Consider the following 7,805-nt stretch of genomic DNA (forward strand, 5'->3'; position numbering starts at 1 on the left):
CAGTCAGGGTTTTCAGCTCTTAGCCTGGTACCCAGGCATCTGAGAAGTGACAAGTTAATTCATTGAATAGTGGAAGGCTGATTGAATAGGATGCCTGTGGATATATTTATCCTCATAAACTTTCACCCTCCCCTCAAAAAAGGAAAAGAGAATAAGTTAAAGAATAAGAAAAAATGTGATATGGCCTTACATAAAAAATGTAATCCTAGAATTCTAAAGGGTCAGCTGTCTTGTTCTTACCTAAGGAAATGTGTCCATTTACAAAGTTTTCAGAATTACCTTTCTTCAGAAAATAGTTGAGTAGGAACTATCAAGTTGATGAGTGACATTTGTCATTTCATTTGCTCCTTAGTAGTGCTAGACTTCAGAGTGGACCAATTTGAGTTATTGATAATGAAACAAGGGGCATACAATGAAGTGACTTTAGAAGGGTCATGAGTTGAATCTCTGAGTGGGAAAACAGCCCAAACTGCTAATCTGCCAAACCTATTTTACACTCACTATAGAAAATAAAATTCAACGTAAATACATTACCTGAAAGTCTGCTATATACTAGGAACAAAGATATATTTACTTTGTTAATGTCAGTATTACTTAGGGAATCTTGGCAGAACCTAATTTATTTACTCTTTTAGGTTATGTTTATAGCCAAGAAATTAAATGTTAATGTACTACCCTAATATTGTCTAATTGCTTTTTAAACTATAAGATACAAAACAAGGAGAAGCAGTCAACAGAAGTACAGTATTAAATCCTGGATCTTAAATGGTTCTATCATTGTGTTATTAGCTACTTGAAGCAGAACACTAAATGTATGTCAAAATTTAGTATTAGTCATGCTTAAACGTGTGTGTGTACTCATCTGCTTTTTGAGAAATGAAGGTTGTTGCAATACTTAGGATGTACGTTTTTGTTGGGGCATCCAACTCATCCCAATGTTGTGGTTTTTTTGTTTTGCTTTTGATAATGTCCATATTCTTGCCACTGATTTCTTGTGCAGGGGCCATGCTAATCTTCTCTGTATCGTTCCAATTTTAGTATATGTGCTGCCGAAGCGAGCACCTTGCCACTGATTCTTGAACAGTCCTTTCCTACTATAGTGTTGAAAGTAAGTGTATTTTAATAGATGAAAAAGTAATATTTATAGGTGAAAAAAATTGGAAAACAATAACTTTCCCCATGTAGATGTTGGGATCTTGATGCCAAAAATGGATTTAGTCTACATACCATGTGATGTAACTTAAAAAGCAGAGACACTACTTTTAAATGTCCCCCTCCCCAACCTTGGCATGCGCGTGTGTATGTGTGACAGCTTGTGCCTCGGTCCTCTTTTATCCAGTGGTCAGCATCCTTAGATATTAAACTGCAGTTGTGTCTCAGTTCCATCAATCAGAAAATTCATTGGCATTTTTGTGTAATTCCTTGCTATTACCAGTGACAGTTTTTTCCCAGCCACGACCCATAGGGATTTTTACCAATTACTCCCTCTCTAATAGAGGCAATTTAAAAATCACTAGAATCTTTAAAATGAAACAGTTGGCTGTTTCAGGCAGCAGATTTGAAGTGAGGTTCTGGGGAGTTTTTCCGGGAATGATATAAATGCCTGGGGCAATGGTCTTACAGATGAACTAGATCGCAGCTGGGATTCTGAACAGCTGAAGTGAATAATAATGGACTTTTAGGTCCCTATGATGTCTGTTACCATTTCATATCTTAAGTCTTTGAATTACAGTATACAAGATTGTTGTTTCTTATAGAAACTATTCTAGGTAGATTAGGTTCATCAACAAATAATATAAATGATTTCAATAAAAGAATAGATAGGTAATTTATTTTCTTGGGTCAGGTACTTTTAAAGATGCCACCACCTTTTTCAAAGCTTGTAATTTTTTTTTTACAACCACCTTTTTGGGGTCTGATGAAAAACTGTGTGTGTATGTTGGGGGGGAGGTTGGAAGGAAACAGGGCAGATACTACCTTCAAAATATTGTTGCAAAATGCATTCATGGACCATATGTGATTTTTCTTTATGATCCTAGTATATGAGTCATGTTTTGTGTGTTATGTATGAAATGGGAAAGAATGTGTGTCCTGCAGTTTAGGTTAACTTTGATAATCATGTTGCTCAACCTTTTTGTTACTGATTTTTTTTTTTCATATTTGATCTAGCAGTTGAAGTCTGCCACTATGGTCGTAGATTTATCCCTTATTTCTTATAGGCTTCTCAATATTGTATACATTTTAAGATGATATCATTAGGTGCATACAAATTTTAAATTGTTATAGCTTGTTAATGAATTTAACTTTTGATCATTACACCTTTAGAAATCCTTTTTGCCTTTAGGTTCATTTTATCTGATATTAAGAGAGAAACAATAGCTTTCTTTGGCTGGTATTCGAATGGGCTATCCTTCCTCCCTAAGGATAGTTAGGTGGTCTCAGGGGAGAGAAAGGGGATCAAAACATGAACCAAAGGTTAAGGACTTATCCCCTAGAAATAAGCACACTGTGCCAGAAATGGCAGTGAAAGTTAAGATCAGCAATAACTATTAAAAATTGTGAAGCTGAAAGATTTTATTTTTTAATTCATTAATATTCATAACAGCCATGCTAGAGTAAGATGAAATTATTATTTGTAATATAATGAAAATAAATTATAATATGCAGTAATAATAAAGATGTTATTTCCCTTGATTTGTTGGTGATATTTGTACATGTTTAAAATTCTTAATTTCTCTGTATAAGTGTGTGTTTTTGCTCCTAATGTTACCTTGATAATTTTTATTTTTTTAAAGGTCCCTAAATTGTATATTTCAGGTCCTATAAAACACTGACCTACTTCTTCCTTCAGCTTTTGATATTTATGATCTTTCTGTAAAAATGCCAATTGGGTATTTTATATTCTTTCTCTATAATCTCTGGAGCATTTACTTATTTAGAAGTAATGTTACCTGTTTTTCCTGTCCTGTGTTTTTTTTTTTTTTAATCCATTTGTATTTTGGGGATTTATGAATGTTTTTCATTTTTGTCCTCTTCTGCTTTATCCATCACACACTGCATTTCCTTCTTTTAGCAGTTGTGTTAGAAGTTATAGCATGCATAATTTACTCACTGGTGTGCAAATTTAATCAATATTATTGCTACCCTTTTAGGAAATGACAGAAAGTTGAGGCAGTTTAACTCCATTTATTTTTTTTAAATTGTTATTTTGTTATGTATTTTAATGTTATCTTTCAATGAATTATTCATTGTTGATAAAGATGAAAATACCATTTGTTAAGAATAATTTCTACTTAACACTTTTTGTTTTATATAAACAACTTGTTTATATGGAAAAACCTACTGAACAATTTTCATACATTCTCACCTCTCAGGCCTTTCATTTTGGAACACTTTTTCATCTAAGATTGTTTTTTAAAATTTTCTTTAATAAGGATCTGCTGGTAGCATATCCTTTTTCTCAAAATTTGTTTCACCCTCAACTTTAAAACACAGTACGCTAGGTATATGAGTCACGTTGCTAGTTGTTTTCTTTCCGTACATTGAATGGCTATTTGACTTTTTTTCATAATTTCCGTAGTCTCCCTTGAGAAATTGGCTATTCATTCTTAGGTATGGATTAAAAAAGAAAACCAGCTGGTATTTATTGATCAGTTAATGTATTTTACCGGTATTGGAAATTTTTGAGCTGTCACAATTTCAAATGATTTGTTGCATTGTTTTTTTTCTCTCCTTCTAGAAATGATTTTTACATATCACTCTATTCTTCATGTCACTTTCATTAGTCTTCATCTCTCTTTTGATAATTACTTTACACCTTTTTAAAGTCCAATAATTTTCTGTTCGCTCTGCTCAGTCTAAGTCTGCCCTTGAGTTGCAATTTCAATTGCTGTGTCTTCCATTCCAAAAGTTGAATTTGTTTTTTAAATTTTTTTCAAATCTCCAGGGTCATTCTGTGGCTTGCTCCCTGCAAGTATTTTCAATCTTGTCTTTTCTCTCTTAAAACTTACTGGGCATTATAGTTTTGTCATATTGTTTGATAATACCACTGCTTAAAGTCCTGTGTTCTGTTTGTCATTTCTGTTTATTCCTGCTCTGTTTTTGTTCCCAAGGAGGCTGGTTCCCTTGTATGATGCTGGCTTTCTCTGGGAAATTATACGTGGAGGTTCTTTGTGGCTTAGGATGAGAGTCTCAGATTTTTCAGGTGCCTACAGCTCCCAGTTTAAAGTGAGTTCACTATGTGATTTCATTTTTGGCCATAAACTTTTGGAGGTTCAGCTTGTAGTTATAACTTCTTAGGGATGCCACCAATCCTCTTCTCAGGGCCAGAGCAACTCTTTTTATTGGTACCTGTGGTAAGGGGTGAATAAATTAAAGATTTTGCATAATGAAATGGCCTGAAGACCAATCAGGGACTTGGTTGTGGACAAGATCAGTTTGGGATGTCTGTTAGTGTTCCAAGGGGAGCAGACAGGGAGGCAGCAGGATATACTGATAAGTTCGTAAGAGAGGTCAGGGCTGGGCTATTAGATAAGGGATGAAAGCAGAAATAGGGGGTTTTCCTCTCTTCTAGTTAAAATTCACAGCCTCAAGGGTGGTTTTTTAAAAAAGATAAATTAGATCATGTAATTCCTTTATGTCTCCCAAATGCCTTCCTATCAATGATAGAGTACAATCTAAACTCATTAGTTTGGCTTCTTCTTTTTTTTTTTTTTTTTAAACCCTCTCCTTTCCATTGACAATATTGTTTTACCACCCCCCCACCAAACTGATAAAACTGGGTTTACACTTGTCTTTCTCTTCCTGTATCACACAGAGCTCACTTCTGTCTTAGTGCCTTTGGGCTTGTTGTGTGCTCTTAGTTCTCACTATGAATGAGATTACTCTAAAATCTTTTTGGGGCTCTAACTACAATTATTCAGATCAACTGATTTGGGGTCTGTCCTCAGCACTGATGTCCTTCAGAGTTGCCCTGTTGATTGTGATCATAATCAACTGACAGAGCTGTTCCATCCTGTATATAGGTCTCAGTCCTCACCTTAAAGGACTTTGTTGAAATGTCACTTTCTGTAATGTGGTCACTCTTCACTTTTATTTTTCTTAAATTTTTATTTTTTATATTTACCATTATTCATTTATTTGTTGCTTTTTTAAATGAGGGAGATCTGTGTGTCCTGATAGGAAAAGTTCTGTAACGGACATTAAGCTTAATTTTTTCAAGGTTTTATTTATTTAAGAGAGTGCACACAAAAGAATGAGTATGAGCAGGTGAAGGAGCAGAGGGAGAGGGACAAGCAGACTCCATCCTGAGCACAGAGCCCAATGCGGGGCTTGATTCATGACTCTGAGATCATAACCTGGGCCAAAATCAAGAGTTGGATTCTTAAGCAGTTGAGCCACCCAAGCACCCCTCTTTTTTGCTTTTATTTGCTATTAGAATATGAGCCTCATGAAGGCAGACTTTTTGTTTAGTTTACTGATGACACTCCTGTTTACAGAACAGTATGTAAGAGAGTGAACTCTCAAATATTTCTGAGGAATGAGATAAATCTCTGCTCCAAGATCTCGATCCCAGACATATTTATACTGTTAAAAATAATTCTCCCATCCCATGGTAGCAGTGTGCACATCTAGCACCTAGCATCACCATTTTCTAATAAAAGGAACCAGGGCTTCTTGAAGATTCTAGAACTGGGGCAGATGATACACATGATGATTCTGAAGCATTTTGTGATATCAGAAAGGAAGTGCTGAACTTCCATTTTTTTTCATTGTTACCATATTATTTATGTTAAATTAAGAGCAATGATAATTGACAACATAGGGACACATCATTTGAGTTAGGGAAGCTCTATCAGAGGCATATAGATCTGATGACAGTCAAGATTTTGGACTATAAAAATGTATCAAGAATTATGATTTTTTTTAAAGATTTGGTAGTATAAATTCTATTTCTCTGGAGCACAATTAAAGTAAATGGATTCTATTTTACATGAGACCCTATTTTTCTTAAAATAATGACTGAGTATGTTGACTTTATTTTGTAATAAGAACTGGACAAAGAAGAGCAGTTAGTTTTTCCAAAGACAATTAGTGGGAGGCTTTTGTTTTTTCTTTTCCCTCCATTCTATATTATCTTCTCTAAAGGTAATGAGAATTGTAACACTTAATTTGTCGCTTTCAGAAATGAACATGAATGCCAAGAAATAAGTACTACCCATATCTATAATCATGTTTTAGCACTTGAATTTGAGAGTTGGGATGCATTCTGAAGAAGTTACATGAACAATAATGGTGATTTAAATTCAGTGCTTCATGCAAAGGCAAACTGACATGCAGGTGATTCCACAAACTGAAATTATAGTATTCTGTAATTGGCTTAATAATTAGTCTTTCTTTTTACAGTTTCATGTTTGAAATCTAAAAATTCTCTCAGTCACACAGAATCAAGCAATAATTTTCTTCATAAATTACCATTTTCATGACATACTTGGTCAACCTTTCTAGAATATAACCCATTTGTCTAACGACTTCTCTTACTGAAGTTCTTCACAATGGAGAATTGAAGGGTTTTTTTCCCAGGGGAAAAAAAAATCATAAACCTCCTCCTAACATCTAGTATCTTCTATTCCTCCAGCCCCCATAACAATCCATTTATTTGTTGTCTTATTGGCTTAAACATTAAAGTAATCACATATTGCATCAAGAAATTAAACATTTTCAAGAAATCTGCTATCTACAGTAACATAATTTACAATTAGGTGCAATTCCTGATCCAAGTATGTTTATGACTAATGAATCCTAAACCTGTGGATAAAGTACAAATAGCTCTAAAGATGGTACACTGGTTTAGAATTTTCTTTGTTGTTATTCATGTTGGTCTCCCCACCCCACCCCCAGCAGCGCCCCCACCAATTTATATGTTGTTGAAACCCTAATACCCAATGGAATGGTACTAGGAATTGGGGCTTTTGTGGGGTAATTAGGTTTAGATGAGGTAATGAGGGTGGAGTCCCTGTGATGGAATTAGTGTCCTTAAAATGAGACTAGTGCTCTCTTCCGGCCATGTGAGGACACAGTGGAAGGCCACTGTCATTTACAAGCAAATGGGCTTTCACCAGACACAAGATTTGCTGGTGCTTTGATCTTGGATGTGTCAGCCTCTAGTATAATTTTGAGAAAGAAATGTTTATTTAAGTGACCCAGTCTATGTTGTTTGTGTTATGACAGTCTGAACTAAGGCAATATAATATATAATCAATTATAGGAAACTTCTGAAATCTACATAATATTCAGGAAAGTATTCCTAGAAGATGCCCATTTGCATGGAGGAGTAGAACAGAAATCAGAGAGTATTTCAAAAGTGGAATTTTCAGGAATTTTTGGTGTATAAAGTGACATGACAAATTTCGGTTACAATGTAGAGAAAAGCTAATCAAGGAGTTTTTTGAGGAGATTCTCCTTTTCTTAACTCTTTGCCTTGTTTCATTGGCTATATTCCCCCTGTATTCTGGTGGCTGACTCATAAGAGAAACTTCACAGGACAAAGTCTAACCCTCAAACCCCACTAATAAACTCAAGGGATCAGAATTACCACTGTTGAAAATTACCCTGCTATTTTGTCATCAATTTATTTCCATTGAGCTAAAACCTTTAAGGAAATGTGTTTCAGTGATTTGGGCTATTTTTTTTCACACATCTCAGTGTTTTTTATCAAGTTTCTATACATTTCTGTACTCCTTCTAAATAACTGAAAATAGTACTGGGGTTTCAATAAAGATGTTTATTTTTAAAATGGGCTAAAC

At 34.6% G+C, this 7,805-nt stretch overlaps 1 pseudogene; it reads right to left on the reverse strand.

Moving 5' to 3' along the window:
• Window positions 1-962: 962 nt before the first annotated feature.
• On the reverse strand, window positions 963-1,062 carry LOC123836168 (U6 spliceosomal RNA; annotated as a pseudogene).
• Window positions 1,063-7,805: the final 6,743 nt, after the last annotated feature.

This window comes from Mirounga angustirostris, unplaced genomic scaffold (genome assembly GCF_029215605.1).
Source record: "Mirounga angustirostris isolate CCGP_5_RB_7025 unplaced genomic scaffold, mMirAng1.0.hap1 SCAF_12, whole genome shotgun sequence".
Taxonomy (NCBI): Eukaryota; Metazoa; Chordata; class Mammalia; order Carnivora; family Phocidae; genus Mirounga; species Mirounga angustirostris.